This window comes from Eptatretus burgeri, chromosome 4, assembly GCF_056783735.1.
Source record: "Eptatretus burgeri isolate ZD-2024b chromosome 4, Ebu_testis_v1, whole genome shotgun sequence".
Lineage (NCBI taxonomy): Eukaryota > Metazoa > Chordata > Myxini > Myxiniformes > Myxinidae > Eptatretus > Eptatretus burgeri.
Window position 1 is genome coordinate 45,612,315 of NC_140964.1, and position 26,032 is coordinate 45,638,346.

The 26,032-nt window shown below is 37.3% G+C and overlaps 1 long non-coding RNA gene across 1 annotated transcript; it reads right to left on the bottom strand.

The window, feature by feature from the left end:
- Positions 1 to 17,406: 17,406 nt before the first annotated feature.
- On the bottom strand, positions 17,407 to 24,890 carry LOC147027949 (uncharacterized). Its single transcript, XR_015057348.1, has 4 exons — positions 24,722 to 24,890; positions 17,913 to 18,083; positions 17,751 to 17,817; positions 17,407 to 17,575 (listed from the first exon to the last, which is right to left on the bottom strand). It is a non-coding gene; the product is annotated as an uncharacterized LOC147027949 (long non-coding RNA).
- Positions 24,891 to 26,032: the final 1,142 nt, after the last annotated feature.

Below are 26,032 nucleotides of genomic sequence, written 5' to 3' on the forward strand. Positions count from 1 at the left end.
ATGGCTTGATATTATATCCAAGTACTGCTAGACTGGAAGTTTTTGAAAGTGGCAAGAAGGCAATTTGTGTTCCACAGTGTTCATGTAGATAACTCAATCGAAATAAAGTAAAGATTTTAAAGGCTATAGAAAAAAAAATACTTTTTTTGAAAGTTTACAGCCATTGATGTACCATGAATTACACCACCTTATTTAACACGTTAAATTAGTTATTCATGCCTGTTGTTTGTGCCCTTTATGATGCTCTTAAAAACAGTAAGTTTCCTGTTTGGATTGATTTTCATTTTTGTTTGACTGCCAGACAGGCAGACAAAGTAAAACAATTACCTTACTCCTCTCTGCACATGTGCGCTTCGGATGATATTCCATACAATTTGCCAAATTCATAGCCATAGTACTGCTAAATTGCAGGTTCGTGTTTCAATTCATGGTCTAGTGTTCAAAATATCACATTAAATTTAAATTAAGTAGTTCCTCAATCACAGACTGACGTCTGTAGACAGACAAACAAAGTGAACCAATTGCTTAACTCACTTTTCACTAATTACATGGAAGAGTGCATCCCCAGCAAGTGCTAAATTCAAATTTGTATATCGAAACAACGTAAATCAAAGCAATTTTTCTCATAATAATTAATGGAACAAATAAATAAATAAATTAAGGGGGGAATGCATTCCTAATATCGCCACTTCACTGATTCTATCTATGCCTGGTGTTGGCTTAATGGTTAGGGTGGTGGGCTTTGGGTCCTAGGATCCTAAGTTCAAATCCCCCTTAGCTGTTGAATTAATACCAGGTGGGGTTAACTCGACCTATCATCCTTCCAAGGTCGACAAAATATGTGCCAGCATGCTGGTATACTGTATCGGAGTGGAGACCCATCCAGGATTGTGCCAATCGCTAAGGAGACTGCTTAAGCAGCACCAATGCTCTGCATAGAGTATGGTCCCAATCTCCTCCTCCTCCACTTCTTCTTTGGGAAACGGTTGACCAAGCCACGACGTACAATAAATGTCGGCATATTAATAGTGTTTGCAACCGTAATCGGAGGCAAACTTTCGAACCCGGTGACACAAACTGCACATTAACCAGCATCCATTCGACAAATGACATCTAATTTCACTTCTAAGGTAATACTTTTACAATGACTCCTAGCCATTCGACACTGCAGTGTATTTCTTTATGTGACGCAGTGTACTGTAGTTCTTTTGGCAATTTTGCCATCTCCTGAATTGATACTTCAGCGATTTTGATTTTGCAAAAATACAAATTTTGATACAAAAATTGATTTTGCACTACTCCCCCTGCTGGGGGCTGGGCTTCACCTCCTTCCATGTGATAATTTCTTTAATTCAATTGAGTAGTCATAATAAGAGTATGTTTTATTTTCAGGAATAACTTAATTTGTTCACAAACTTTAAAGAATGCAGCGGTAGCCCGTTAAAACCCGCAACCCAATTTTTATTAACACTTATACTTTAAACCCATAAGGCAATGTAGTTATTCCATCACTCATGATATATCTTTTATCATCAAATACTGTTACAGCTTTCTTACTAACAGTCTCTGAGAATATTTCGTGTTTATAATTTTGAATAAGATTCATCCATCTATAAACATCCTTTCTCTTCCATATACATTCAAGGTAATGTTGAAAGTTCATGGCCTCTTTTAATACACTCTTCTTTTGACCTTTAAGTTTCTTATCACATTTGAATTCATTTAATCCTCTTGTTAAGTATTTATAAGCATATGCCTTTGATCTAACACCTACAAATTCACTGAGTATCTTTTCACCTATTTCATCTTTACATTTTCCAACAACCTTTTTATTCTTATTTGAAAAGAGCGGGTTATTTGGATCATAATTACTTGTATCATAAATATCTTCATCTTCTTTCATATCTTTATAAACATCATCTGCAGTTATTTCTTGTATAAAGCTATCCATATCCATATATAGCAATACAATATCCTTACCATATCTTTTCTTTAGATTATTATAAAAGTAATCATACATTAAATACTTTGAAAGATCTAAAACAGACGTTCCCACATAAATCAGTATATCCATCTTCATACTCTCTTTATTCAAATGAACAGCACAAAAATTATCTGAAAATATTTCTACTCTTTTAAAGCTTGGTTTATTTATCAACTTCTCCACTTGCTCCCAAGTTGAAGCAAGTCTTACATTTTGTCTCTTCCTTATATTTTCCATTGTTTTACTAAATACAGAATTATTCATCAACTTATAAAAGTCCTTCTCAAAATCTTTATGAGCCTTTGTTCTCATCCTCATATTATAATCAACATATTGACCAAACCAATGACTGACTAAACTTTAGTACCCTATGTACCTTTTTAACTTGCAGTCCTGCTTCTATAAATTGCTTTAGATTACTTTGATGTAAAACATACTTCTCTTTATCAAACAATGTTGTTAGTAATTTAGTTGTCAGAATATATTTAAACTCATTTGAAGAACTAAATAAATGTTGTTGATAACTACCGAATAGCTCTTGATTGGGGATCTCTTTTTCAGCTCCATAAGGAAGGTCTTTATGTTTGTTATGAAGTTTTCTAGGATAGTTGAAATCTACTTCAAAATAATACCCATAATCCCGTTTATCTAAATCTTCTTGAGTTGTGGAGATTATATCATCGAAAATAGATTTTAACTCGTCTTCTTTTACCCATTTAAAATTACCATAGGGTTGAGATTCAGACATTGCCCAGCCACACAAGTTATTAGCATCAAAGTACATAAAGTAAGATGTGGGCTTATCAAGTGAGAAGTCTGGAAGATATTTATTATTTGCCTTAATATATCTCTTTGAACAAACTTGTGAAATTCCTCCTCTTTTAGCCTTCCCAATCATGAAGAACATATCTACATCACTTAGAAGATCAAGGGGTTGTTTTGTAATTTTTAACATAGCACTCCAGGCTAGTCCAGGAGATGTACAATAATGGACAGGATCAAGTTCATAGGAATCTTTTTTATAACAAACTTCTCTAAATTTCTCAAACACATCAGCAAGTAATAAAACATCAGTTATTAAATAAAGGTCATGATACTTACCCATATTCTTTATCTCAAGCTCTTTCCAAACTTGTTTTGCTCTTTCATATTCTTCACCCATAATATGACATCTTCCAAACTTGTTATAAAAACACTTTTGAGGAGGAAGTCTTGTTTCTTTAAATCTTTCAAAGGAATCCACGTAATCGTATGGGTAAATGCCCTTTTTAGTAAGAAGAGAAATGTCTTTACCCAAGTCGGCTTCAGTCCTAAATTGACAAGAAAGTATAGGAAAAGAGGAGATGTTTGAAACCAAAGAAATTAGAGAGCTTGTCATAAATTTATAGGTCAAGAAATCTAATATTTGTATTTACACCCATTTCACATGTATAAATCTGTTTTGTAAATGAGATGTAATTTGATATGTATGAGGAATTGCTTTCATCTTTCCAGGAGTCTTGCTTAGTTCTTTTATAAAGAGATGTGTATCATAATGACAATTATTACGAAGAAATGCGTGTATGAATGTCGGGATTCTATAATTAAGATTACAATTATTACGAGCTGCTCCTCTATATTTCCCCATAACATGGCAATGATCTCTAACCCTTTTATCAGTTTTAACAAAAGCCTCTGAGCATATATGACAAATCCTTGCTTCTTCAAATTCTCTCTTCATTTAGAGATAAGTTGAGGGGTTTATTTGTTCTTGACATAATTTTAGTTAGCTTAATACAATCATCCTCAATGCTTTAAACAAATTCATTAGCAGCATCAGGTCCTCCATACAACCCCAACTTATCAAATTTACTTCCTACAGATGATTTAATGTAATAACAAAACCCACAAGGGATATGCTTTTGATATATTTTTTAATATCATCAGTCTTTTCCAAGATGCTCTCAAAATAAGCATAGATTACAAATGGGTGTTTTATACATTTATTTGTTTCATTAAATGCAACTTTCTCTCCTGGTCCTGGCATCTCAACAACTGCTGCTTTATGATTAGAACAATACTTTAAATGTTTATGAAGTCTTTGTTGAGATCGAAAGATATTTATATATCTCTTACAAGGATATGATTTATGCTTTGATTTATAAACTTGACAACTAACCAATCTAGAAAAGTTTTTGATACAAGCATAATGAGCGGTTTCTTTATTAGTCAAATAAAGGAGATCTACATGCCGGTCATTTGACCAATTATCATTGGATATAGTATTACTACTCTTGAAATTTGGACTTTGTTTTTATCAGTTAAACCATAAACATTTATTGATAGGTTATTGATAATCTCAAACTTTGTTATATCTTTTAAGCTCATGGGTTCTCCTCTAGAGATGCCTAGATCCCAAGTTTATAATTTATTCTCGTATTTCTTATACTTTGAAACACTTTCACAGTCCCTTTTCTGTGGATAAAGATGTTCTAAGATACTCCAGAGAAAGCCTTTATTTTCAGTATTTTTAATATTAATCATTGCCTTTTTATTCTTTATATCCTTAGGTAAATCAAAATAAGAAGAATCCTTGAGCGGAGTGGATTTAAGAATATGAAGGTCAAGATATGAAACTTTCCCAATGTTGAACCCACTACCTTGTTGTTGTTCTTCTAATTCAAATGTAATAAGCTCTTCAAAGATAGGAGATTTAAGGAAGCTATCAATTGATCTAATAAGGTGTGGTGGATTCGTTCTCATATATTTTTTTCCCAATAACATTATCTTCTCTTCAGAAGGTAAAAGAGGCTCCAAGATATATTTTGAATGATTTATGCTTTTTTAATATTCTCCTAACAATCTTGATAATTGAATCCTTTGAGATATGAATCGCTTCCCAAATGGATCTTACACTAATATTAAATCTTATAAGTTTTACCTCTATCCGATCTTTGAAACATCTTTGAAGAGTTGTTATTTCAAATGGTTTTGTCTCAAGGACATCTCCCTCTAATCCAATTTTTTTCTTATTTCTCTTCAAGTTTCTCTCAATGTTGTTTATGCATTTTGTGATTGAAGGTGTTTTTTTATAACTCTCTTTTAAGACATCCTTAGAACAGACATCACAATGTTTTGTTTCTCATTCAAATGGAGATATTTCGTCGACCGAGAATTAACAGGGTCTATCTGACATTTCATTCAAATTTAGAAGTCCATGTAGAAGGGCAACAGAGGAAACTAAGTAAGATTATTTTATGTAACCTTTATATGTACCTGTTATGTAGCACACGATATGAAAATAAAATGTTATGAGATAGCGGCAATTCCACTTTGAATTTTTGATTTCATTTTTCTCAAACTCTAAAAAAGTGTAGTTGGACCCTGTTAATTCTCGGTCGATGATTTGTCTGATGAAAAAAAAAAAATTCTTGAATTTTTTTTCTAAAATTTTCTTGATGAAAATTCCATTAAATTTATAGGTGAATCTGTGCTTGAAACCATTTTACCCACCAACTTTTTTCACTTAATAAATACAATGTCTCAAGACACAAAAGACAACTTTCAATCAACCTCTACATTTGTAAAAGATACTGAGAAATATGTCAAGGATGTAAAATTGGATAAAAACAATTATGGTGAATAATATGAGTTCTTCAATTACCTTCAGTGGAAGGGCTTTTAGTATATCTGGAAGAACATCAATTAAAGTCACTCTAACAAAAGTTTCTCCTTTCCTTCTGGCAATATATTCAAAAATAGAAAAAGCAATGAAAGAAGAAAAAGAATCAAAGAGGAAAAACCTTATGGATGAAGCTTTCCAAAGAAAAGATAAGACCATCAGCAATAAGCAAGGAGAAATTTGTATTTTTATCAACAACCCTAAAGATGTAAATCTTGATGAAATAAAGGATGCTAATATATCAGGTGAAATGACATTTCGTTCAGTAGTTGTTAAGGACCATTTCAAAATTACATTCAATGTAAAAAAAATGTAGTAATTGAATCTATTAATGAAAAAAAGTATTGTTACGGTGACGGGTACTGAGACACCTGCTTGTCACTCAGGGGGATTAATCCCCGGTTGTCCTCGGTAGAGCCGGACCTGGGGCCACCGCTCACAATTAACGTTATAGTATGGTGGGTTGTTTTAAAACCACAAACGCCACCCAGTCAACCACGAGTTCCAGTGTCCGCCATCTAATTATTTTGTTTAACTTGAGATCACGTGGTTACCTGAGCGGGGAGCACACCCTCGGCAAAGCACCAATGTTATCTGATTGGATTTTAATTCTGGCGGCCGAGCGTTTTAACCGCTGGTGCGTGCCGATTATTTTTTTGGTCAAATCTGTGGTAATTACCTCCCAGTCTATCTCGGTTCGAACAATGCGAGACCAATAGAAGGAAAGGAGAAACACGGACAGGTTGGAAATCGACAAATAATTTATTAATAATAAAATAAATAAATACAAAGAACTTTTTATTTGCTGAGGTAAATCAAGAATTTCAAAGCAAAATCAATCAAAATGCCAGGAAAGAGACAAAGAGCAGAAGCTTAACGGGGGTTGACGTACTTACAGCTAAGCACAGACAAGGGTACCCAATGGATCATTCAGGGGAGGGGAGGGGGAGAAAATTGTCTCGCTCACCAGAAAGTCGTCTGTGAAGCAAAAACGTCCTGAAATGCGTGTGTGCTTGTCACGTCCATCGCCAGCACCCAGCTTTGTCATACGGCCTCTCGCAGGGCAGCCTTGAATGCCAGTCGAAGTCTGGAAGGCACCGAGATGGTTCGTCGCGGGTTTCGACCCTGATGTTTGTTAGTGAACGACCTGTGCCTCACTTGTTGGCGGCTTTGTTCACACCCACACGTGCACCACACGCTCGCTGGCCGAAGCTCTGAGCGGGATGAACAGTCTCGCTGTTGGCGCTGGCCAGACACCCACACGCGCGCCACCTCCTCCTCTTTTGCACGCCTACACCTGCTTCTTGCTCGCACCTCTTTCGTTCACGCTTTTATATTATCTCAGAACATATCTCTTTCTTCTTCAGAACGTATCTCTTTCTCTTCAGAATGTATTGCTTTCGCTTTTTCCCCACTCTCAAAACGTATCTCCCCACAGAACGTCTCTCTCGCTTCAGAACAACCCTCTTTCGCCTTTTTCTCTCCAAACGTCTCTCCTCACAGAACGTCTTTTTATATCTTCGGGGCATCTCTGCGGGTCCAACCCACCCCACACTCACCCCACCCCACTGGCACACGGTTACCATGACGACCCGTGTGCTCTCAAAAAAGGCGGGCGTCGGAGCTCACGAAAGATCACCGCTGAGGAAATATAAGGGCGGGCCCTAGAGCTCATAAAATATTATTGCTGAGGAAATATAAGGGTGGGCTTCAGAGCTCGTGAAAGATTATTGCTGAGGAAATATGAGGGCGGGCTTCAGAGCTCGTGAAAGAAATGTGTGTGAACATGTCTGTTGTAAAGAAAAAAAGCTTCCCATAAGAGAGGGGATCTATCCTTTACCCTTCTCAACGCATCACATTTAAGATCCCATTAGACATAGGGATGGGGCTAATCTGAACATGCATTTAAGGAAATAACTGTCTGAGGACCTGGATGTGTGGATGCATTCATCAGACCAGATTCTAAAATCCGTAACAGTATATAGATATAGATGCTAATGTTTTTTCGTCTAATTAAATACGTGTCATTATTCAAGTGGAGATTTTGAAGATTATGAGAGTTCTGATAGTATCTCTGTTGGAACAGAAGACAGTTATGATACCAAGAGTTTGTGTTCAAATGATAATTATGAAAGTAGTTTTTTAGATGATTGTGAAAGGACCATGAAAGTACCGAAGATGATACCGAAGATGAATTTTGTTTGAAGTAAAGTTTTACTTTATAAATATGAATAGTATACTAGATCTTGAGCCTCTTGAATTCCCTGATTCTCTGTGTGACAAATTTGAGAATTGTACTGCATGTGATAGAGTGGGATTAAACAGTCAGAAGCCCATAAACAATGTACATTCTGTAATTATCTTCCAATTAATAAAAATTAAAAATATAAAAAGGAACACAACTGTTTCACATTTACACCAAAAATGAATTACCTTACAAGATTAACAAGAGAAATGAATGTTAAATACAAGGGTGATAATACACCTTTTCTTACAAGAAGAGACTGAACAAATGATGGTAATGATTCATGGAGTGATGATGCATGTTACTAATGATTGTCATTTTCAGGGAAATATCAACACAAGATATTGTATAAATAAAATAATGGATTATCTTGAAATTAAACCTGAACTCAGGATAAAAACTGGAGTTCCCAAAAAAGCCAATAAAAAAATTAAATAATTTATTTTCTAAATATGTAAATGAATGATTTTTTTTACCCATTTGGGAAAATAAGATAAAATTTAACAACCATAAAAATCTTCCAAATTCATGGATGTCTCATAGTTGGTTCAAGCAGATGTGGAAAAACCTGCCTGCTTTTGAAGACGCTCCTTGCTCCCAACTTTTTAGATTTTGATAATTTAATAATTTTCACAAAGTCAAGTTTTCAACCAGAGTATGAACTACTCTCACAAGGTTTTAATGCTGGTCTTCAAAAAGAAGATAGAATTGGTTTATTTAAACTTCAAAACGAACTAAATGATGATAACATTGAAGATATAATTCAACTACTTTGTATTACACAGAAATATAAAAAGAAATCAAAAACTATAACTTGTATTCTTAGTGATAATATGGATAACATACCTTCTCCCCAAGATTTGGATGAATCAAAAAAGAACCTCGTTATCTTTGATGATTGTGTTAATGAGAGAAACCAAACGGTTATGGATAGTTATTACACAAGAGGGAGACATTCTTCTTTTAATTGTATTTATCTTAGTCAATCATACTTTCAACTCCCTCATTGCTTGATCCGAAATAATGCGAATACTTTTATTTTATTCAAGTTAAAGTCAATAGATATAAACAATTTTTGGAGAGACAATTGTTCTATGTTGTGTCGTAAAAAAGAATTTGTGGAGTATATGAAACACATGGTTGGAAAATATAAACACATTGTCGTGAAACAAGATGAGATACTGAGAGATAAAATTTTTATTTTATAAACAATCACATACATAAATGATAGTTGTAATTATCAATCCTGTGGGTAAATCTTCTGGAAAAAAAAACTTCCACAAATCTAGCTTCTTGAATCGTGAAAATGAAAAGATTACATGTTTTTTTGTTTTTTTAACACCCTGTGATATGTATTGTATCTACAACCACCAGAGTAATGTGACCAGGAGAAGTAGAAGGTGAAGATTATTATTACATTTCAATAGAGGAACATATTCGATTGAGGAACGAAGGACAAATATTTGAGGAGGTCTCTCTTGGTGCAACAAAATATTCACATTGTAAGAGTGAGTTAAATAAACTAAAATGTGGTGGTCTTGGGTTATGAGAAACAAATCCAGAAGGAATGAGACAAATGATAAAACATCTGAGTGGTAATGGAGTTAAGATTTTATCATTTGGTTTTGATGTTGAGGAAGAAACTCAACACAAATGTATGAAAAGCAGAGATACAAGTATTAGTGAAGAAGAAATCACAACTCGTATTAATTCTAATAAAGAATTTGATGAAATGTTTAAAGAAAATAATTTATTTCAACACTTCTACTCTAATGATGAAGAAAAGGATAATTTCCCTATTGACCTTCACAATTCATTAAATGATATTTTCCAATAAATAAATGAACGCAAAAGAATGGGTAAGAAGATTTAAGGAACATCAAGAGTTGGTTTCAAAAGTTGTAAAACAACAGGAAGACAGACAAAAAGAAGAAACACAGACAGAAACTCACGGGTGAAGAAGTGTTTGAAAGACAGGAAATTTTTTAAGCCACTTTAAAAAAAAAATTCCCAAGAAATGTCCACAGTTCCTATGAAAGAATACACCTCTGAAAAAACTTCAAATGATAAAATATTATTGTCAAATGATGGATCAAGAACTAGAAGGTATAGGAGAATTAGAATATGATGATGAAGGATTATTTCAACAATGGGAAGAGATAAATCAACCCCCTGATTATGTTGTGAATGCTCTCCAAAACAATGAGTATTCAACAGATTCAAAAACCATAGCAGGTCTCATTCCAACAGAACACCAGCGATATTCCATCTTGTTCAAGAAAAGGGATTGATATTTAATGATGAATTAAGGTTCTTGAGTTCTGTTCAACCACTTGCTAAATTAACTCCGAGATTAATGTTTCTTCTTACAAAAGATGGAAGACAAGGTTCAACTGTGAGGGGTGAATCAAATTATTTCGATAAACCACTGAATATGAAAAATGAGGATGACAGAGTACATATTGATTTACTAAATTCGCTTGATTACAGAGTTTCTGTTGCCAGTAAAGGAAGGAAGAATGAAAAGGAGAAACACATTATTGAGGCTTTAAGTAGGCTTGGTTCAGGTGTTAGTTTTCTTCCAAATAACCCATCACAATGAGTTAATAGACTGTTATTGTTGTTCGGCAGTAAGAAGGCTGGAAATAACAATTGTTTTAATGATATTTTCAGCCATTTTAGACCAGTTAATGAATATGAAAATAATTAATAAATGTCAATACAAAGACATTTTATCCCATATTAAATAATATGAGAAGTACAATCCTTAGTTTTAATTTCACAATGAGTGATCACACATCTTCTTTCCCATACCCACTACAACTTGACGCAACAAAAGAATATGAGGCATCTTTATTGTCTATGGAAACTTATAATACCTTGTTTAATATCACAGATAAAAATGACAAGTTCAGTTATAATCCGGGAAGCAGTTACAAAACTATAACTGTTTCACCCGGAGCATACGAGATTTCTCAAATATCTTCCGAAATTGCTTGCCTTATGAAATAACAGGGTGATGAACCCAAAAAATATTGTTATAGATATTAAAAATCATACTTCAAATCAACTGTTAAACTTAAAAAATAACTACAAGGTTGATTTCACAATTAATTCATTTAGAGAGTTATTGCGTATCTCCTCAAAAAAGATTGAAACTAATGGGATGTTTTATAGTGATAATGTCATTCAAATATCCTCAGGCATAAATTCGGCATTAATTCAATGTGATTTGATTGATGGTGCTTATAATCATGGAATAAGAACAAATACAATATTTTCATTCAATGCATGCTCAACCTCAATTGGTTATAAATTCAATATGGAACCCAAAAATCTGGTTTATCTTCCCATGTCTGGAAAAAACCAGATACAGAGTAAATTTTAGGATAACCAACCAAGATAATCACACGATTTGTTTTAATGGAGAAATTATATCCATCAGAATTTACCGATGTGAAGTTTTCCAATAAATAAATACGATGGTTATTGTGAGGAAACACGAGTTGGGAAAATATAAAATAATTACAGGGGACGGGATGTTCCTTTCCCCATACTACAAGGGTGAAGGTATGTATCTTGGTAGAGGATACTATAAACCTAAGAGACAAAGGAGTGTCAGATATCAATTTAGAAAAAAAAGAGATGGGATAATTAATACTCTAATGGGTATAGGTTCAACTATTCTTAAACATAAAGACCGAATTGGTTCAACTGCTTCTGCTGTGGGAAATGTAGCAGGTGCTATAAAGAATATAAAAGATGCCCAAAAGGAATCCCATAAATTGCAGGCAATAAAATAAATTAAGAAAGGAAAAACTCAGTTGTCTCCCCAAGAATGACAGAAAATAATTCAAATACTTGGGTCAGGGTTTCAAAAGTTTCACATCTTTTTTCCAAAATAAATACAAGCATGGAAGCAATTGATAGTATCTATGATTTGGATGATACCAATGTTATCTCAAACTCTACTAAAAAAGAAGACTACTTCCAGGTAAATGCTATTACCAGAACAGGCTGGAATACAAATGGAACAAAAAGTTTTGAAATAAATAATCAACAAACTTATTTAAATCTAGCCGAAAGTTTCTTGTGTAAATTTACATTCACTAAGGCTGCGAATAACACAAGTGCTACACTCGTAAATGACTTCTTCTGGAAAATGTTTGATAGTGTTAGTTTGTATATTGGAACACAAGAAGTTGAAGCGGTTGATTATGTCTCTGCTACATCTGAAATGATAAAATTTACACTATATTAATTTAGTGATAGAATGGGAAAGGGGGCTGTCGATGGTTTTTATTCCTGATACGGCAATGGGAACAAACACAGACCCTGGTTATAGTCAAAGAAAGGCAATGTATAATGGTGATACAAAAGCAGGTCATAGTTTTACTGTGGCAGTTCCTCTTCAAGGTATATTTGGATTTTGTGATCATGATAAAGTTCAGTATGGACTTAAAATTAGATTTCAACTGCAAAGTAATGATAATGAAAATAGATTGCTTTTTGGTGCTGCAAATGCTTTTGGTGCTCAGAATAAATTTGTAATTGATGAAATTAGTTGGTATACTCGTGAATATACTCCTAAACTTACAACAGAAGAGAGGTTGAATGGAAGACTTAACTCAAAGAAACCACTCAATGTATCATACCTTAAAATAAGATGTTAACATGTTAAACTGAACCAAACTACTTACACATGGAATTTGGGTGTTCTGGAAGGAAAGCCATGATACCTATGGCTCATTTTTAAGAAACCAGATGGAGATACTGCCAATGATAAGAATAATGCGTTGAGTGATAATGCTAAGGTGAAACAACTTCGTGTTTCTCTAGATGGAACATTTTACCCACGAGATAGATTGGAAATTATTTGGGAAAAAAATGATATGCTGAAGCATACAAATCTTACTAAAAGGTGTGTGAAAGCAATGGAAATAAAGAACCCATTTTGGATATGGCAGCCTTTAAAAGTTTGTATACAATTGATGCGATTGACCTGAGTCCTCAAAAGGAAACTATAAAGTGTAATCGAGTGGAAATTTCCCTTCAGATTGAAAGACGAGTGAGTGAATAAGTTGATACATATTGTTTGCTTTTGGAAGAAACAGAATTATATATCAATACAGATAATGGTGTTATGATTAGTCTCACAAATTTTTTGATAAATAAATGAGTAGTAAAGTGCTAACTGGGGTATATGTTAATCAAATTAATCTTAATAAACTACCATCTTGTATTCAAAATCAAAAGCCTTGTGTGATTACGTTTATATAATTCAGAGAAAAGGAGCAGTAAGAATTGATGTTTTGCTCACAAGAGAACAGGTGAAAATCTTGAACGAAACTGGCTCACTTAAAATTAAAATGTCAAAACCAATGTTGAAGAAATATTCAAAAAGAGAGACGAGTGGAGGATTTCTCCCATTTCTAATTCCTTTATTTGCTGGTTTAAGTGTGGCTGGAGCATTGACGGGCAGTATTTCATCATCGGTGAAAACTGGCAAAGAAAGGAAGGCTCAACTCCACACTCAAACAGAGTTGGAAAGACATAACAAAGAGTTGGAGAAACAAATTAGTGGAAGCGGTGTAATTGTAGATTTTGCTGAAAACCTTGAAAGCCTACCTGATAAAGCGAGATTGTTGGTTGGAGATATGCTTTCTTCGATCGCACAAGCAGGTTTAAAATTAACTAAAAGGGTTAATGGATTATGTCTTTCTCATCAATAAATGAGCATTGATGAATGGTTTAAAGAATTTGGAAAGAAGACAACATCAAATATAGAACTTGTCAAATATTGTAAGAAATTAAAAATTGATAATATGGTTATTTGTATGAGAGATGAGTTAACAAACTTATCTAAATATACAAAGAATATTATTATGAATTTAGAAGATAATAATGGAAACAGTTTACATTGGGTTTGTATTTATAATAATCAGATTAAATAATATTTTGATAGTTTTGGTCTTCCACCATCTGTTGAAGTCAGGAAATTCTTGCAGAATGGTGTTTATCAAGCATTTCAAGTCCAAGAAATAAATTCCAAGTGTTGTGGTCAATAATGTCCATATGTGTTATTTCAACTCAAAAAAAAAATAAAAATTATGACGTTATTTTTAATCTAATATAAATGACATGTTGGAAAAGATGGTTCTTCCTTTGGCGTATCCCAAGAACTGGATATCGATTTGTCAAATGATTATACAAAGGCACAGGCTGAACAACAGAAATATAGTACAACAGGAATATTAATATGAAAAGTGCTTATAAATTAATAAATTATCCAACCCCTACAGAAACAAATGACTTGGTGAGATTAAGTGATTCATCACAATATATATCCTTAAGTAAAATGGCTATGTATTCCAAAGACACAGAAGTGTTGATTTTATCTCCATGTCATACAGAATTCACAGTTCCAATTAAAATAAAATTTTATAAAGAAGGGCATATCGTTTGGATGAGAATACAACATTGGGGATATGATATGAATGATTTAGGATATAATTGGTCATTTAAAATAAACCTAGAAGACCTGAGAGAATTATATCAGTCTCGTAAGGAGGAATATTATCCACTTGGTGTGGATAATGAGATTTGTGGAAGTGTGATTAGCAAACAAAAAAAGAATTTAATAAGGTGAAAATCAATAACAGCTTTGCCATAGTTGATATCATGAAAACAGGGAACAGGATTACACATAACAAGTAAGGGAATACAAACTGACTTAACTATGGGAAGATGGGGAGGAATTACCTGCTATCATATTAATCTGTCATATATTTCTGATACATAAATGACAGCAAGAAGGCTTCAAGTAAATTATCATTTCTGTGTCCAAGAATACCAAGAAGAAAAGGGTTTTTGGTATTTTAATAAATATGTTCCACAACATAAAAATGGGGTATTTTCAATAAAATATTGGCATTATACTGATCTTACTAAACCAACAACTTTGTATTTAACTAAAATGTTAAATAATGAAAAGGTTTTAAAGTTGATAAAATACAAGACTCTTTTAGAAATTCAGAAGTTGGTTTCCGGTTGTAAAAAATAAATAAATTGGGGGATGCAGGAATATCAAGAAATCCAGATGAATATATGTATGATATTCTATGGGGTGAAAGTGGTTCAAGGGTAGTAAGGGATGAGGAAGGAGTTGAAGAAACTGAGGCAAGAGAGAAGGAGAAGGAGAAGAGAAAGGAGGAGGCAAGGGAGAAGAGAGAGAAGGAGGCAAGGAAGAAGAGAGAGAGAAGCAGGAGAAGGAGAAGAGAGAGAGGAGGAAGAGAGGGAGAAAAGAGAGAAGGAGGAAAGAGAGAGGGAGGAAATAGAGAGAATGAATAAATATAAAAACATGGAAACCAGTGAGATTAAAAAAAACATTGGAGGTATTACAGAATATATCGATCTCAACGCACTGAGGAGGAAAACAAAGAATTGACAAGTCTTGTAAAAATATATGCATCAAGAGTATTTACATCGATTTCAGGAAGAAGATTTTAACGAGAAAGTGGAGAGAAAGAAGAGAACGAAGAAAAAGATTATTTGATTTACGATGATGGTGTAATTGACTTTGATGAAAGTTTTACATTTTTTCCTTCAATAAATGGAGGAGAGTGTGAAGACATTTCTAAGGATTCTTTATGTTTTAAAAATTAAGATTCAAATGGGCATGTTGGAAACTAAAAAAGGTTCTCACACTCTGTTGGAATTTTTCTGATAAATAAATGAGTTATTGTCTCTAATGTAAAAAGAAAACCAAGAGTAAAAATATCTCGCATGTTAAAAGTAAAAAATGATAGGGTTACACAAATAGGCATATGTTCGGTGTGTGGCTCTAAAAAGAGTAAATTCATCTCCAAACACAAACGTGGGGGAGATATACAAAAGTTTTTATCAGGAAGTAAATGTACAACAACTGGAATACCAGGGGAATTACATCTACCAGGTATTCTTTCTGTTGTCCAGGAACAAACTTGAATAAAAGATTGGATGAGGCTGACAATCCTAAACCTTGGTCTAAACCTAAAAATAGAGTTGATGAAGTGTGTATGAGGCACAATATTGATTATGGAAATAGCAGGACATTGGAAGAAAAACACGAAGCGGATCGAGAAATGTTGTATAATATATCTTTGATACAAAATCCAACCTTGAGAGAAATTGTTGATTGGTTCATTGTGAAGATGATCAGTGCTAAATTGAAACTTGGGCTTGGAAATTCAAAAAACTTATAGGCTCTAATGATGTCATTAAGATTGAAGAGCAATTAGCTGATGAATTACATAAACCAATAATCACAAAGTTCAATAGAAGGAAGATTTATTCCAAAGAAGTTGATTATATCTGGTCTGCTGACTTGATTGAACTCAATAAGGATAAGGGGTACAAGTATGCTTTAACCATTATTGATTTGAGGAGTCAATATGCGTGGTTGTCCCTTTGAAAAACAAAACAGGTAATACTCTTATGTTAGCCTTTCAACAGATATTTAATAAAAGCAAGAGAAAACCTAAAAAAATTGTGTACTGATGAGGGTACAGAGTTCTACAACAAAACATTTCGGAATTTTCTTTAAAATAACAGCATTACATTAAACAGCACCTTTGATGAAGGGAAAGTGGTTGTTATTGAGCGTTTTAATTGCACTTTAAAAAGACACTATATAAAAAATTCACTCAACTCGGTTCTCAACAATGGCTTCTTTAATTCAGGACATTGTAGATAAGTACAACGATACGATTCATCCCTCAATGAAGACCAAGCCATCAGAAACATTTACAAAATTAGAATATGAAAAAGAGATTACTGTCAGAAAGCCTAAGTTGAAAGTTAGTGATATTGTAAGAATATACAGGTGGAAATCTCATTTTGAAAAAGGTTATACCAAGCGATGGACAAATGAACTTTTTTAAATTGTTGATGTAATCGGTATACTTCCTTGGACTTAGAAATTATGTGATGTAAAAGGAGAAGAGATTTTAGGTTCATTTTATTCACAGGAATTATAAAAGACAAAGATAATAAATTGGAAAAAAAATTCTAAAATTGACTCCACCCCTTTTTTGACTTCCCCCACACAAGCCACAATCATGCAAGCCCCACCCATACAAGCCACACCCACATCCATCATATCCACACGATTAGTGATTAGTTCCTCACACACAACGTGTTTATTTAATTTAAAAATTGCTCCACCCCCTTCTTTGTTTCCACCCACACAAGCCACACCCACACAAACCACACCCATGCAAGCCCCACCCACACAAGCCACACCCATGCAAACCACACCCACATAAGCCCCACCCATTCATCCCACCCCTCCCCTTCCCCTTCCCCTTGTGCACCAACACCTTTGACCCACCACACCCCCCTCATCCCACCCCCACCCTTCCCCACACACACGCAGGGAGGGGAGGGGGTGGGGTGAAGGGGTGTTGTGGGTCTTTGGGGGAGCACACCTACTCCCCCAACTCTAACCCTCCCCCACTCCCCTCCCCTTTACACCTTTATTCTTTTTTTGTAATTAAGGATTCAATAATTGTAAGCAAAGCATATATAATTAATACTTAAAACACACAATATATTACACGTTGAAATATCTACAATGGATTTTTATGATATAATGTTTGCTTGAGTGAGAGAGTGAGTGGACTTAAATCATCTGAGTGTTTCTTTCCTGTTAAAACACACACACACACACACACACACACACACACACACACACACACACACACACACACACACGTATTCCTATAATATGACAAACCTGCGGATACCTCAGCAAGTATTGATACTATATGACACACCTAACTCTCATATATTCGATTCAATCAGAGATGAATAATAATTACCTGGGGTAACCTCTGAAGACTGTTTGCACCAAGAGGCAACATATTTGCGCTTTTTTCATGATGAACGCTGTAAAACAGGAAAACATGTGTAAATACCTTGCCAGTGAATGTTCAAGGAACATTGAAATTCAACATCATTGTATTTTTTATAATGTGAAATACCTTGGCGTTGAGACATTGGGTATATTCAGGTAAGTTCTGCATAAAAACATGTCGTTGTGAAATGCATGACGAACGAACTGGATTGCTGTCAGGATGTTATTCAGATCTTTCCATTGTTCGAGAAGAGCATTTGCATGACAATTCACCTGGTGTATGAATGAGTTTAAAATGCTGAAAAAAAGGGGAAATAAATAATTAGTTACATGATTAATTGTATACAATCAAATTGAAAACCAATTACTGCACCATCGATCCAAGAGGAAGCCAGACTTAATACACACACACACACACACACACACACACACACACACACACACACACATATATATATATATATATATATATATATATATATATATATATATATATATATATATATACATATACACAACCACACACACACACACACACATTTATATATATATATATATATATATATATATATATATATATATATATATATATATATATATATATATATATATATATATATATATATATATATATATATATATATATATCCCCACACACACACACACACACGTATATTCACACACACACACACACACACACACACACACACACACACACACACACACACACACACACACACACACACACACACACACACACACACACACATCTTGAATGAAACTTACCAATATTGTGATGGGTCATATTTTTAATCGGATGAAATATGATCCCTGTCCAGGTTATGAAGCAAATTCTCATTCATTTACCATTGCGTCAACATGAGAGAAACGAGAAACCGCCAAAAAAGGAGAAATTTAAAACTCAAATAAATGTGCCCACTTTTAAAGGAAAATATTTGAGGAAGTGAGGCCTTTCTCAATACTGGAAATTTTCCCGGGCTGGCTTGTCCCATTGTCCGGTTTTGTGTTTTACAGCTGCACTCGGACAGCTTACAGAATGTGTCAGGTCAGGTCAGGTATGGGAGCATGTGCCAGAACAGCGCGTCGCTGCGTCCACTTTCCGCCGCTACTCCAGGGGCCTCCGTCTGGCCTTCCCCCAGGCAGATGCCATGCCCATCCCCATCTCCTTGAGATGCTGGTCAACCTGCTGCAACGACGAGGCACGTGGTCGGCCCATTGGCCTCCTCCACTCACGAGACTCCCTCGCTGAGAGAATCTGGTGAGCAGGATCAGAGTCAGGAAAACGAGCCACATGTCCATACAGCCGCAACTGACGCTCACGGACTATGCAGGTAACAAATCTCATCCGAGTCTCTCTCAGCAACCGCTCGTTGGACACAAAATCTGACCAGCGATAGCCAAGGATTCTCCGAAGAGACCTGGTACCAAAGGAATTAAGTCTCCGTCTCAGATCCTTGATCAGAGTCTACGTCTCGCATCCATAGAGCAAGACTGGAAGCAACAAGGACCTGAAGACTCGGACTTTCGTCCTCCTGTACAGGTACCAGCAGCGCCACACCCCAGGATCCAGTGAATCCATGACTCCCCAGGCCCGACCCAGACGTCTATTGACCTCTGGCTCACAGCCAGCAGAGACATGAATATCACTGCCAAGGTAAGTGAATCTCTCCATGACCTTAACATCCTCACCACAAACAGGCACAGACAGGACAGCAGCATCCAAGATGTTATTGAAAGCCTGGATCTTAGTTTTGACCCAAGAAACCCGTAATCCCAGCGGCTCCGACTCCTCATTCAGCACCTCGAGGGCCCCCAAAAGGATGTCTAAAGTCTCCGCAAAGATGACTGCATCATCTGCGAAATCAAGGTCCGAGATCTTGACATTCCCAAACGATGCACCGCAGCTTGATCTTTCCAACATCCTCCCGAAAATCCAGTCCATACAAGTGCTGAAAAGTGTGGGAGCCAGTACACAACCCTGACGAACTCCAGTAACAACAGGAAATAAGTCAGAGATGGTACCACCACACTTCACAGCACTCTCAGTACCAGAGTAGAGTTCAGACATCAGATTGATCAGTTTTGATGACACCCCACGAAGACCAAGAATCCTCCAGAGGGCATCCCGATTCACTGAATCGAACGCTTTACAGAGATCAACATAGGCTGCAAGCAGCCCCTGCCGAAACTCTCGTCTGCATTCGGTGAGGACACGAAGAGCAAGGATACGGTCAATCATTGACCTCTTTGGTGTAAAGCCTGACTGCTCTGGACGCTGGTGCTCAAGCACATGGTGGCGAACCCTATCAATAATTATCCGAGCAAAGACCTTGCCCGGCACTGAGAGCAGCGTCACCCCTCGGTAGTTGTTGCAGTCTTGGCGATCACCCTTCCCTTTCCAGAGAGGGACAACAAGGCCCCTCTTCCAATCAGTTGGGATGATGCCTGTGCTGTGTTCCAGGCAGAGCAAAAAAACTGCATGCAACGACATGAGTGCAGCATTTCCACCAGCCTTGAGAAGTTCAGCATGGATGCCACAGATCCCTGGAGCTTTACCCCGTTTCAACCGGTTCACCGCGGCCCGTGGTTCCACAAGCGAAGGTGGACCACAGTTAATTGGAGGGTTAGCAATAGGGATTGTAACACCCTTGACATTTAACTCGACAGCTGGGGGATCACCCAAGTACAACCGCTCAAAGTAACTGGCCCAGCGGGCCTTCACTTCAGACTGCTCTGTCAAAAGCCTACCACCCTCTGCTCTAACTGCAGTGCTCCGAGGGATGGGTTTGGATGAACGCAATGCGCGAATTCCCCTGTAAGGTGTCCACAGGTGATGCTCTACCCCCTCACAGATTCCTCGCACATAGGCCTCATTGTCCACCCTTAGTGCACATACAGTTTTACGCCTCAGCTCCCTGAACAGCTCAGCTCTGCCATTCAGCCTGGCCCTGCGACTGGTCAATGGTATCCAGTGTCCCTTGAGAGACAAAATTCTTCTTTGCCCTGCGGTGAGTTCCAAGACATCCACCGGCAACATCAAGGATGGTGGTCTTGAAGGCACTCCACAACTCTTCAGGAGCCCCCAAAGCACCCAGACACCCCAAATGTCCACTTAGCCTGTTCGCAAACTCCTCAGCTACTCTCTCATCCTTGAGCTTGCCAACATCCAGCCTAGGCTGGGATGGTACCATTCTCCAGGATTTAAGGTGCAGCTTTGTAGTTGCTACAACATGCCGCTGGTCAGTATTGAGGAACTGTGCACTCCGGTAGACCCTGCAGTTCTGGATCAACCTCCAGCGACCGTCAACGAGAACATGGTCAATCTCCTTTGCCACACCGCCAGCGTTGGAATCCCAAGTCCAGCGATGAGCTTGTGGGCACTGAAACCATGAACCGGCCACCCACGTCCATGACTTCTTGCAAAGTCAAGGAACTTAGTGCTATTCTGGGTCATAGTTCCTGGCCCATGGGGACCAACACATGTCTCATAACCATCCCTATCAGTTCCAGTCGTTGCATTGAAATCTCCCAAGACTAGAAGTGTATCTCGTCTGGGGCACTGATCAACCACAGACTCGAGCGTGGCATAGAATGTGTCCTTCCCGGTGAGGTCACTCGCTTCAGTCGGAGCATAGACAGAGACCAGGGAAATGACACTGAAGGAGTGACGAATCCTTAGTCTCATAATACGCTCGTTGACCGGTGTTACCTCAATTATCATTGGGGTCAGCTTATTGGACACAGGTACAGCAACTCTTTGAATATGGTAACCATCGGAGCAACCAGACCAATAGTAGGTGTAACCACCCACCATTATCTCGCCACAATCTGGCCTCCAAACCTCAGAGAGTGCTGCAATACCGATGTCCAAACGCTTGAGCTTAGATGATAACAGAGACAGGTGATCATCCTCTCTTAGGGATAGGACATTCCAGGCACCCACCCGAAGGGACCGCCTCAGGTTAACCCAAGGAGACCGCCGTCTGGTGGACACCTCAGCACCACTCCCGCAATCTGACCCAGGGATGTTACCCCATGGTTTCCCTCCTTTCATCAAAGATTGGGGGTCCCGAAGGCTGTGCCCCAATCCCGTTATCTGGTGAGCTGCCCTGCAAAGGGAAGCTGCACAGGAAGTACTCCCACGGAGTGGGTTTTCAGGTTTTTTTGCGTTTTTGTGTTTTGTGGAACGAAGGGTTTTACGGTGACTGGAGTGCAAATCCTGCCACCAACCTCCTCATAAAAAAGTAATCCAACTGCAGGAGGACGTCTGAAGACACAGTTGGGCACTAGATACGGATGGCCGTTGGCTCACAAGGAGCTCCTCCGCCCTTTGACAGGTTTTGTTTTTAATCCTTCTGGGTGTCCATATCCAAACACCCTCCTTATCAGAGAACCTGGTGGGGGAGACAGTTTCGACGCTGACAACCCCACACAGAATGTGTGCCCCACCCATTAAAATGTAATGTGTTCGTGTTTGAGAAAAGGTTGGAGTATGAATAATATTTCAAAACAGTATTAATAAAACAAGTATAAGTATCAATAAAGAATGGAGGTGGGGGTTTTAACAGACTACCGCTACATTATTTTAAATTGATGAATAAATTAGGTTATTTCTGAAAAAAACATACTCTTCTATGACTACTCAATTTGATTAAAGAAATGATCACATGAAAGACTCTGAAAAATGTTCAGCATAAACAAAACATAATACTTGCTACATCTTGGAAATAAGCATCCAAATGAATTAATAAACCAAGGATATTATATATGCATGGTGTTGGATTAATGGTTAAGGTAGTGGGCTTGGGATCCGAGAATCCTGAGTTCAAATCCCACTCGACTGTTGAATTAATACCAGGAGGGGATAGCTCTGCCTGTCATCCTCCTGAGGTTGGCAAAATGAGTACCAGCTTGCTGGTACCCTGTGTTGGAGTGGTGACGCATCCAGGATTGTGCCGAGTTGCCAAGGCAGACTGCTTCGGCAGCACCAATGCTCTGCACAGAGTATGATCCCAATCGATGCATTGATATTATATACAGAGGGGTGGGGGGATTAATGAGCTAACGCTGCATTATGTTAGGTTTATGAAAAATGAAGTTATTCCTGAAAATAAAACACCGGGCGTAGTGAGTGGCATGCGCCTGTAATCCAGCTACTCGGAGGATCGCTTGAGGACGGGGGCTCTGTGCTGGGCTGTGCTATGAGAGGATGTAGGGCAGCTTGGAATAATGACGAAACCCAATGCTTATCCCTGTGTCGTAAGAGGTGACCAGGGTTGCGTCAGGAAGGGCATCTGGCGTAAAACCTGTGCCAAATCAGTATGCGGATCATAACGGATGATCTGCTGTGGTGACCCCGAACGGGAGCAGCCGAAAGACGAACAACATTCCTGAAAATAAAACATATTCTTATTATAACGACTTAATTTAATTAAAGAAATGATCACATGAAACCCCCGGCAGGGGGAGTAGTGCCAAAGGGGAGCGTTCTGACGAAGTAATATCTACCAGTTTAAAAAGGAGAAATATGAGTGAGCGTAAGCAAGCGAATATTGCGACTTTTGAGAAATGGTAGACATTACTGCAGCAAACCCTCCCTTTTGACACTACTGGGGTGTTTTTATCTTTTCCGGTAGTCTTGGGAGGCGGGTTTGGGTCGCAAATTCTTTATGTAAATGTGTATCGTGTAGTGCTACCTCCAGGTGAGGGAGGGTATTACAAGTCTCCACCATTTACAGTTCAGTAGTCATGTCCCCCTGTTGTCCAGTGCAGTGAGGAGTTTTAAGTTATAAGCAGTAGGTATGTTTTTGCTTCATGTATGTAACCTGGGTTTTTTTTTGTGTAAACAGAGCTATCATTTGCCTATACACCACCAAAATAAAGGTATGCATCAGAAGAAAGTGTTACATGCTTGGATCAAGATCGCCCGTTGGGCAAGTACTCTGCGAGTGTATATATATATATATATATATATATATATATATATATATATATATATATATATATATATATATATATATATATATATATATATATATCAGAGCGATGTCTGTCGATATGTCCGGTAACTTCTCTGAGAGTCTTAGGCTGACCGATACCAAAATCTCAGGAGGTCCCAACTTACGTTTTCCATGAAATCTTTTTTTATAAGAAAACATCGAAAAAAAAATTATTCCATTTTTTTTTGGTATTTCTCATTAGTGTTATTATTTGGGTTATTTCTTCATTGTGGTGGACCAGTGGGCAGAGAAGGACACTTGTACCCACTAGTTACTAATAATATTCAAATCCCACAGAAACCATATGTGCACACGAAATATACATAGAAGGTGAATAGGAACATGCAGCTAGTTGCTAAAATATCTTTAACAGCATCTATGCTGCGAGTTTTAAGAAATTTCACATAATTACAAAAGGATTGGCAAATAGCCTAAATGAAAGTGAAATATACCTTTAATGGGGTTCGTTCCCTAACGTTTACTGGCAACAAACTCCCCACACTCGAGTTTCTAGAAATTGAATGCAGCCAAAGCCTATCAAACTGCTTGATGGAAAACTCACAAATCAAAAACTCGCTGGTACTAAAAAAAACAACTCATCTTTGGCAGGAGACCTGCTTTTCAGAACCCTGTTGCAAAAAAAGGTTAAACTAAAAAGGAACACATGTCACATGTATTTACTAAACTCTGGAGAATACTGGATAAGACTTGTTTGGAACATGATCTCAAAAGAACACAGAAATCATGAAAAAGCTTCCTCTCATAAAAAAAACATTTGTCTATCCATTATCTCTGAAATCTCCACTTTTGGAGCTTTTCCACCCTGACTATGACATCCATGACCTTTTGGCCTCCTAATTGGATTGGCAAAATACTCATCACCACAAACATTACCCTGAGAAACTGACCCCCATACCTTGTACTCCAGCATCAACGCCCAAAGGATGGATCAAACGTAACGTAGCCGTAATGGCCATCAAACACCGGACAAAACCAGAGTATGATGAATGACAAGATCGAAGACTTTAAAAGAAAATATACCGACTACTGCATTCATACAAATCACATCTTCAGCCGAAATCAGAACAAAGACGAAGGCCTGAGGCACCAATCCCAAGACAAACATCATTCAATAAGCAGTGCCAAGTTACGGTCGTAACACAACATGGCAGCCTTCCAGGTGACAGAAGAAAGGGTTGAGAAAAGCTTACACAGTACACACAGGGACGCAGTGAGTGATCATGATGGCATAGCTACCTGAGCGGCACAGCTCTTCGATCTGCTTCTTATCATTTGTAAGTATAATTAATACGTACGTACATTACACAATTCATTCTTTTACTCTGATAAATACAATTTGCTTTGAAAAAAAACATCAAACATCTGGATTTTGGTAGTTTAAGATGAAAAAGCTTTCTGAGACCTTCTCTTTCAGACATGTCAAAACTTCTAAGTTATGGAGCATTGTATATAGGGAACTTATGATGCAGATTACATTTATTTACAGTGTTTTAAAACATTGTGTTTAGTCCTGTGACAGATTAATTCGATATGCAAAGCAAGAATCAGCAAAGTGAATATAAAAGCTGCAGTGCGATGTTCTTGATGCGCTTTTTCTCTGACAAGCGTGCAGCAAAGAGCCAAAAGGATGTTTGTGTATGGTTCTCATCAGCAAGCTTTCGGCACATGCTGACAGATGTTTTCCTTTGGTCGAGAACAATTATACGAGGCAAATCTGAAAGTAAAAAGCTTAGGAAATAATCCACACGAAAAAGGTTAGCGCTCATCATGGGGGACGTGCCCTGCAAGAGCTGCCGTCTGGAACAAAACACTCATTGTCTGGGTTGTCAGTGCTCTGCAGGTGAGGCTAATTTTCCTCATAGATTGAGGGAGCAAAGGACAAATGTTTCATTAAGGAAAGGTCCCTGGTCACATAACACGTGGTTATTTTTTGGAGATGGTATGTGAAGACCATCAAAATGTCTTCGAAGTCAGCTGCTTGTACGCACAACAGTATTGTTGCGCACTTGAGTGAAGACCTTTGGTCCTTAGACCATACTATTTAACTGGACCCAATTACTGCCACCTTGTGGGGTCGGCCAGAGGAAGTTTATGGCTCAATCTCATCAAGAACCGGCCAACCAGGACAGACGTTCACCTGAAGATGGTTTGAAGAGGAATTTGTAACTTGTACAGGTTGTCAGCGATTACTCGCCGACTCTTGGCG